Source organism: Schistocerca serialis, chromosome 11, assembly GCF_023864345.2.
Source record: "Schistocerca serialis cubense isolate TAMUIC-IGC-003099 chromosome 11, iqSchSeri2.2, whole genome shotgun sequence".
In the NCBI taxonomy this organism is placed as follows: Eukaryota; Metazoa; Arthropoda; class Insecta; order Orthoptera; family Acrididae; genus Schistocerca; species Schistocerca serialis.
The window spans coordinates 197,961,918-197,971,340 of record NC_064648.1 but is presented as its reverse complement, the minus strand read 5'-3'; the positions used below and the strand labels follow the sequence as shown (position 1 = coordinate 197,971,340).

The 9,423-nt window shown below is 43.0% G+C and overlaps 1 protein-coding gene across 1 annotated transcript in view; it reads right to left on the bottom strand.

The window, feature by feature from the left end:
- LOC126427309 (tRNA-dihydrouridine(47) synthase [NAD(P)(+)]-like) overlaps positions 1 to 9,423 on the bottom strand; it is a 237,196-nt gene that overhangs the window by 208,121 nt on the left and 19,652 nt on the right. The gene's annotated exons all lie outside the window — the stretch shown is intronic.

The following is a 9,423-nucleotide window of genomic DNA, read 5'->3' as shown; positions in this document are numbered from 1 at the left end:
AAATTATCTGACACTGTGATGCTCTGCTTAACGTTTTGTCACAAAGCGTGTCCGAGAGAAATTTTAACTGAAGGCGATGTGACACTCAAGTTTGACCGGCTACACTCAACTTTCTCAAACAAAAGACAGCTGCATGTAAGACCGCAAAGATACCGGATCTTTGGCATGTTGATGTTCAGCCGCGCATTTCGAGCGAAAAAGCATTTATGTTGAAGTTTATTTCGCTCTATCAGTTGTGCAAACTCAGCACGAAGGAACAGATGGGCAAGCATGGATGATCACAAATTATTACGGTAGTAGTAGAGGTATTACAGCATTCCCACAATATAACAGATGAATTAATAAAGGGGAAAAAGAGGGGGTATAGTTTAGCGGGGCCCCCCCATGAACCATGGACCTTGCCGTTGGTGGGGAGGCTTGCGTGCCTCAGCGATACAGATGGCCGTACCGTAGGTGCAACCACAACGGAGGGGTATCTGTTGAGAGGCCAGACAAACATGTGGTTCCTGAAGAGGGGCAGCAGTCTTTTCAGTAGTTGCAGGGGCAACAGTCTGGATGATTGACTGATTTGGCCTTGTAACAATAACCAAAACGGCCTTGCTGTGCTGGTACTGCGAACGGCTGAAAGTGAGGGGAAACTACAGCTGTAATTTCTCCCGAGGACATGCAGCTTTACTGTATGATTACATGATGATGGCGTCCTCTTGGGTAAAATATTCCGGAGGTAAAATAGTCCCCCATTCGGATCTCCGGGCGGGGACTACTCAAGAGGATGTCGTTATCAGGAGAAAGAAAACCGGCATTCTACGGATCGGAGTGTGGAATGTCAGATCCCTTAATCGGGCAGGAAGGTTAGAAAACTTAAAAAGGGAAATGGATAAGTTAAAGTTAGATATGTTGGGAATTAGTGAAGTTCGGTGGCAGGAGGAACAAGGCTTTTGGTCAGGTGATTACAGGGTTATAAATACAAAATCAAATAGGGGTAATGCAGTAGTAGGTTTAATAATGAATAAAAAAAATAGGAGTGCGGGTTAGCTACTACAAACAGCATAGTGAACGCATTATTGTGGCCAAGATAGACACAAAGCCCATGCCTACTACAGTAGTACAAGTTTATATGCCAACTAGCTCTGCAGGTGACGAAGAAATTGAAGAAATGTATGATGAAATAAAAGAAATTATTCAGGTAGTGAAGGGAGACGAAAATCTAATAGTCATGGGTGACTGGAATTCAAGAGTAGGAAAAGGGAGAGAAGGAAACATAGTAGGTGAATATGGATTGGGGGGAAGAAATGAAAGAGGAAGCCGCCTTGTAGAATTTTGCACAGAGCATAACTTAATCATAGCTAACACTTGGTTCAAGAATCATAAAAGAAGGTTGTATACCTGGAAGAATCGTGGAGATACTAAAAGGTATCAGATAGATTACATAATGGTAAGACAGAGATTTAGGAACCAGGTTTTAAATTGTAAGACATTTCCAGGGGCAGATGTGGATTCTGACCATCAATCTATTGGTTATGAACTGCAGATTGAAACTGAAGAAACTGCAAAAAGGCGGGAATTTAAGGAGATGGGACCTGGATAAACTGAAAGAACCAGACGTTGTACAGAATTTCAGGGAGAGCATAAGGGAACAATTGACAGGAATGGGGGAAAGAAATACAGTAGAAGAAGAATGGGTAGCTCTGAGGGATGAAGTAGTGAAGGCAGCAGAGGATCAAGTAGGTAAAAAGACGAGGGCTAATAGAAATCCTTGGGTAACAGAAGAAATATTGAATTTAATTGATGAAAGGAGAAAATATAAAAATGCAGTAAATGAAGCAGGCAAAAAGGAATACAAATGTCTCAAAAATGAGATTGACAGGAAGTGCAAAATGGCTAAGCAGGGATGGCTAGAGGACAAATGTAAGGATGTAGAGGTTTGTCTCACTAGGGGTAAGATAGATACTGCCTACAGGAAAATTAAAGAGACCTTTGGAGAGAAGAGAACCACTTGTATGAATATCAAGAGCTCAGATGGCAACCCAGTTCTAAGCAAAGAAGGGAAGGCAGAAAGGTGGAAGGAGTATATAGAGGGTTTATACAAGGGCGATGTACTTGAGGACAATATTATGGAAATGGAAGAGGATGTAGATGAAGATGAAATGGGAGATACGATACTGCGTGAAGAGTTTGACAGAGCACTGAAAGACCTGAGTCGAAAATTCCATTAGCACTACTGATGGCCTTGGGAGAGCCAGTCATGACAAAACTCTACCATCTGGTGAGCAAGATGTATGAGACAGGCGAAATACCCACAGACTTCAAGAAGAATATAATAATTCCAATCCCAAAGAAAGCAGGTGTCGACAGATGTGAAAATTACCGAACTATCAGTTTAATAAGTCACAGCTGCAAAATACTAACGCAAATTCTTTACTGACGAATGGAAAAACTGGTACAAGCGGACCTCGGGGAAGATCAGTTTGTATTCCGTAGAAATGTTGGGACACGTGAGGCAATACTAACCTTACGACTTATCTTAGAAGAAAGATTAAGAAAAGGCAAACCTACGTTTCTAGCATTTGTAAACTTAGAGAAAGCTTTTGACAACGTTAACTGGAATACTCTCTCTCAAATTCTGAAGGTGGCAGGGGTAAAATAGAGGGAGCAAAAGGCTATTTACAATTTGTACAGAAACCAGATGGCAGTTATAAGAGTCGAGGGGCATGAAAGGGAAGCAGTGGTTGGGAAAGGAGTGAGACAGGGTTGTAGCCTCTCCCCGATGTTATTCAATTTGTATATTGAGCAAGCAGTAAAGGAAACAAAAGAAAAATTCGGAGTAGGTATTAAAATTCATGGAGAAGAAGTAAAAACTTTGAGGTTCGCCGATGACATTGTAATTCTGTCAGAGACAGCAAAGGACTTGGAAGAGCAGTTGAACGGAATGGACAGTGTCTTGAAAGGAGGATATAAGATGAACATCAACAAAAGCAAAACGAGGATAATGGAATGTAGTCAAATTAAATCGGGTGATGCTGAGCGGATTAGATTAGGAAATGAGACACTTAAATTAGTAAAGGAGTTTTGCTATTTAGGGAGTAAAATAACTGATAATGGTCGAAATAGAGAGGATATAAAATGTAGACTGGCAATGGCAAGGAAATAGTTTCTGAAGAAGAGAAATTTGTTAACATTGAGTATAGATTTAAGTGTCAGGAAGTCGTTTCCGAAAGTATTTGTATGGCGTGTAGCCATGTATGGAAGTGAAACATGGACGATAACCAGTTTGGACAAGAAGAGAATAGAAGCTTTCGAAATGTGGTGCTACAGAAGAATGCTGAAGATAAGGTGGGTAGATCATGTAACTAATAAGGAGGTATTGAATAGGATTGGGGAGAAGAGAAGTTTGTGGCACAACTTGACTAGAAGAAGGGATTGGTTGGTAGGACATGTTGTGAGGCATCAAGGGATCACAAATTTAGCATTGGACAGCAGCGTGGAGGGTAAAAATCGTAGAGGGAGACCAAGAGATCAATACCCTAAGCAGATTCAGAAGGATGTAGGTTGCAGTAGGTACTGGGAGATGAAGAAGCTTGCACAGGATAGAGTAGCATGGAGAGCTGCATCAAACCAGTCTCAGGACTGAAGACCACAACAACAACAGTTTAGCAGGGGATACAACCCGTCGGCTTTGAACAATGACGTCACAAGTCGCCAGAGAGCATGTTTTACAAAGATGAAAGAGCTGAGGAGAATGTTGAGAAACAAAGGAATGCGAGAGAGATAAACTTTATTTCACATATGTAAGGGCCAGTAGTACTTTCACGTTAACGATATCGTGTGTTTGTATCTTAGTATTTCTCCGCAAAATACAATGGAAAGAAATGAATGAAATTACTAGCAAAGAATACATCACGGTACATGTATGTCAGTTGTATCTCGAAAGTCTTTCGAACTGCATTGCGTAAGTGCAGTACGGGACACAAGTTCAGCGTAGTCGATTTCTTAGTTTCAACTAGCATTGCTGTTCTGTTGTTCACTTGAACTATGTATCCCCTGCTTCACTAAACCGCAAATGAAACACCCGATACAAATTAAAAGCTCATTCGAAGTGTGTTGCTTAAGTACAGTCCGGAATACGAGTTTGTCGTAGGGCGATTTCTTTGTTTTCACTAGCATTACTGTCCTGTTCTTCACCTGAACGATGTATCCTCCGCTTCAGTAAACCCTAAGTGGAACACAGGATACAAATTGTAGATGTGCTGTTTATTTCGTCTCCGCTATTACTAACAGTCTTTTCTTATGTACATATCGTACATATCATAATCTACACTCCTGGAAATTGAAATAAGAACACCGTGAATTCATTGTCCCAGGAAGGGGAAACTTTATTGGCACATTCCTGGGGTCAGATACATCACATGATCACACTGACAGAACCACAGGCACATAGACACAGGCAACAGAGCATGCACAATGTCGGCACTAGTACAGTGTATATCCACCTTTTGCAGCAATGCAGGCTGCTATTCTCCCATGGAGACGATCGTAGAGATGCTGGATGTAGTCCTGTGGAACGGCTTGCCATGCCATTTCCACCTGGCGCCTCAGTTGGACCAGTGTTCATGCTGGACGTGCAGACCACGTGAGACGACGATTCATCCAGTCCCAAACATGCTCAATGGGGGACAGATCCGGAGATCTTGCTGGCCAGGGTAGTTGACTTACACCTTCTAGAACACGTTGGGTGGCACGGGATACATGCCGACGTGCATTGTCCTGTTGGAACAGCACGTTCCCTTGCCGGTCTAGGAATGGTAGAACGATGGGTTCGATGACGGTTTGGATGTACCGTGCACTATTCAGTGTCCCCTCGACGATCACCAGTGGTGTACGGCCAGTGTAGGAGATCGCTCCCCACACCATGATGCCGGGTGTTGGCCCTGTGTGCCTCGGTCGTACGCAGTCCTGATTGTGGCGCTCACCTGCTCGGCGCCAAACACGCATACGACCATCATTGGCACCAAGGCAGAAGCGACTCTCATCGCTGAAGACGACACGTCTCCATTCGTCCCTCCATTCACGCCTGTCGCGACACCACTGGAGGCGGGCTGCACGATGTTGGGGCGTGAGCGGAAGACGGCCTAACGGTGTGCGGGACCGTAGCCCAGCTTCATGGAGACGGTTGCGAATGGTCCTCACCGATACCCCAGGAGCAACAGTGTCCCTAATTTGCTGGGAAGTGGCGGTGCGGTCCCCTACGGCACTGCGTAGGATCCTACGGTCTTGGCGTGCATCCGTGCGTCGCTGCGGTCCGGTCCCAGGTGGACGGGCACGTGCACCTTCCGCCGACCACTGGCGACAACATCGATGTACTGTGGAGACCTCACGCCCCACGTGTTGAGCAATTCGGCGGTACGTCCACCCGGCCTCCCGCATGCCCACTATACGCCCTCGCTCAAAGTCCGTCAACTGCACATACGGTTCACGTCCACGCTGTCGCGGCATGCTACCAGTGTTAAAGACTGCGATGGAGCTCCGTATGCCACGGCAAACTGGCTGACACTGACGACGGCGGTGCACAAATGCTGCGCAGCTAGCGCCATTCGACGGCCAACACCGCGGTTCCTGGTGTGTCCGCTGTGCCGTGCGTGTGATCATTGCTTGTACAGCCCTCTCGCAGTGTCCGGAGCAAGTATGGTGGGTCTGACACACCGGTGTCAATGTGTTCTTTTTTCCATTTCCAGGAGTGTATTCTATTTTCAGTTTACCATTTTTGCTTTTGCTGTTATGTTTTAGTTTAGTTTTTTTATTGATTGCTTAATAAAGTAGGATCAGTTTATTCTATTCTCGTGAGATTTTTTTAAAAAAAAAAAAGCCAAAAAACACTTATCAGCTACTGAAGCATCTGTATCTTAGGATCAGTTTATTCTATCTCGTGAGGTTTTTTTTTTTTAAAGCCAAAAAACACTTATCAGCTACTGAAGCATATTGGTGGAATAAGAAAGTGAAATATGGCAAAATAGTGAAATATAGATAAAGAAGCAAATGGAAAAGAGAACTTACCACACGGAAATATCGACGAATAACGGAAGCTCGCCTAAACAGACAGTAATGAAAATCACATACCCACACTCACAACAAACACATTACGAAATCTCTCTCTCTCTCTCTCTGTCTGTCTTTCTCCCACACACACACACACACACACACACACACACACACACACACATTCACCAACCCCCTTCCCTCCCCCCTCCCCCCACCCCCCCCTGAAATTAACTGAGATGTTTGGGACGGTACATTTTGCCCACATGTTTAATGAAACATTTAAATGGGCAATATGTCCGCGGAATGCTTTGTCTCCAAGAATACTCATCTAGATGGCTTTGAAGAGTCGAAATATCACGTTTCCCTTTCCCTATGAGAGATTTTACCGCTGACCAGTACCCCTCTAAGCTGTTAGTGCAGGCGCCTGTCGATAGAGATCTAAATTCAATGTTATGGTTTACTACAAGATGTTGGTAACCCCTATCCCCTAAATCCCTATAAGAAGAAAACCCGTCTGAAATAACAATAGATCCCTCTGCAACCTGATCTTCAATTAACCTAACCAAAACTTCCTTACTTCTATTTGGTACTACTCTAAACACTACATCATCACAATGCTGACCTGAAACTAGTGCCCCCCACACCCATAATCCAACCGGAGGTTCCCCCCTATTGTATTTCCATTTCCCAAAATGAGATTCATCAATTTCGACCATAACGCCCGGCCCCCCCAACGGCCCCCTATATTTCATATATTCCCCACAAACCTCCCTACAAAACGAGTACCAGTCTACTACGGTACGCTTACTGACACGACACTCATGCACACACAGCCATACAGGATATCTTAAACACCAACAATATATGATTTTCATTATGTCTCTCAGGGCGAGCTTAGATTTCTCGAACCACGTCCCTCGTCTAATGGACCGCCACAACCGATCTTTGCTGCAGCGCCATATGAATAAGTCGTGAGTACGGCGACTCGATACACTCGTAAGGCGCATATGTTCGCCGCACTCACGACATTGAACGTATTCCGCAATGAGACCACACATTTGCAGGAAGCAAATTGTGGTCAACATATCTTGGCCCATAACTTCCCTTAAATCGTCCAGATTCACTGGGATAGACAAATCCATTCCTATAAACGAAAATAAGACACTACAAATTGTTCTATAATAAAAAACTAATAATCCACATTACCTCAATATCATTACGAAAAATATTAAGTACCGTCTGAATAAGAAACAAACAATTAACTTAATTAAATCACACATTTAATGATTTAGCGAATATCAAGCGATCGCTTTTAGATTCACATTCAATTATTTTAATGATAGCGCTTATTAGAACACAGAACTGCTTTATTATCTATGCCTCGAAGTGAAGACATTACTATCTATGACTAAGGAATGACGTCATTGTTCAAAACCGACGGGTTGTATCCCCTGCTTCACTAGACCCAAAAAAGATTCTAAGTGCAGTAAGTACATTGCAGGGTACAAATTAAAAATCTTCGAAATATGCTTCAGGTGCTAAATAACAACAAATTTAAGTACTTCTGGTTTCGCTTCACTATTGTCAAGCTGCTGCTTTGTCCATCAGTGGCTGGACACTTTGGCACCACTAACATCCTATACATATGACTAAACTTACTTTGCGTTTTGTGAAAGATATTTTGACAGTATTCTGCTACAGCAGTCACTGCATTGCTCTCTTAACAAGACGTTTCATTCAGCATATCTCTATATATAGTCCTATGCTTTGTTTTACACCTCTTTTGCGGTATTGTCTGTTTTATTAAAGAGACCTTTGGAGATAAGAGAGCGACTTGTATGAATATCAAGACCTCAGATGGAAACCCAGTTCTAAGCAAAGAAGGGAAAGCAGAAAGGTGGAAGGAGTATATAGAGGGTCTATACAAGGGCGATGTACTTGAGGACAATATTATGGAAATGGAAGAGGATGTAGATGAAGATGAAATGGGAGATATGATACTGCGTGAAGAGTTTGACAGAGCACTGAAAGACCTGAGTCGAAACAAGGCCCCCGGAGTAGACAATATTCCATTGGAACTACTGACGGCCGTGGGAGAGCCAGTCCTGACAAAACTCTACCATCTGGTGAGCAAGATGTATGAAACAGGCGAAATACCCTCAGACTTCAAGAAGAATATAATAATTCCAATCCCAAAGAAAGCAGGTGTTGACAGATGTGAAAATTACCGAACTATCAGCTTAATAAGTCACAGCTGCAAAATACTAACACGAATTCTTTACAGACGAATGGAAAAACTAGTAGAAGCCAACCTCGGGGAAGATCAGTTTGGATTCCGTAGAAACACTGGAACACGTGAGGCAATACTGACCTTACGACTTATCTTAGAAGAAAGGTTAAGGAAAGGCAAACCTATGTTTCTAGCATTTGTAGACTTAGAGAAAGCTTTTGACAATGTTGACTGGAATACTCTCTTTCAAATTCTAAAGGTGTCAGGGGTAAAATACAGGGAGCGAAAGGCTATTTACAATTTGTACAGAAACCATATGGCAATTATAAGAGTCGAGGGACATGAAAGGGAAGCAGTGGTTGGGAAGGGAGTAAGACAGGGTTGTAGCCTCTCCCCGATGTTGTTCAATCTGTATATTGAGCAAGCAGTAAAGGAAACAAAAGAAAAATTCGGAGTAGGTATTAAAATTCATGGAGAAGAAATAAAAACTTTGAGGTTCGCCGATGACATTGTAATTCTGTCAGAGACAGCAAAGGACTTGGAAGAGCAGTTGAATGGAATGGACAGTGTCTTGAAAGGAGGATAGAAGATGAACGTCAACAAAAGCAAAACAAGGATAATGGAATGTAGTCTAATTAAGTCGGGTGATGCTGAGGGAATTAGATTAGGAAATGAGGCACTTAAAGTAGTAAAGGAGTTTTGCTATTTGGGGAGCAAAATAACTGATGATGGTCGAAGTAGAGAGGATATAAAATGTAGGCTGGCAATGGCAAGGAAAGCGTTTCTGAAGAAGAGAAATTTGTTAACATCCAGTATAGATTTAAGTGTCAGGAAGTCATTTCTGAAAGTATTCGTATGGAGTGTAGCCATGTATGGAAGTGAAACATGGACGATAAATAGTTTGGACAAGAAGAGAATAGAAGCTTTCGAAATGTGGTGCTACAGAAGAATGCTGAAGATTAGATGGGTAGATCACATAACTAATGAGGAAGTATTGAATAGGATTGGGGAGAAGAGAAGTTTGTGGCACAACTTGACCAGAAGAAGGGATCGGTTGGTAGGACATGTTCTGAGGCATCAAGGGATCACCAATTTAGTATTGGAGGGCAGCGTGGAGGGTAAAAATCGTAGAGGGAGACCAAGAGATGAATACACTA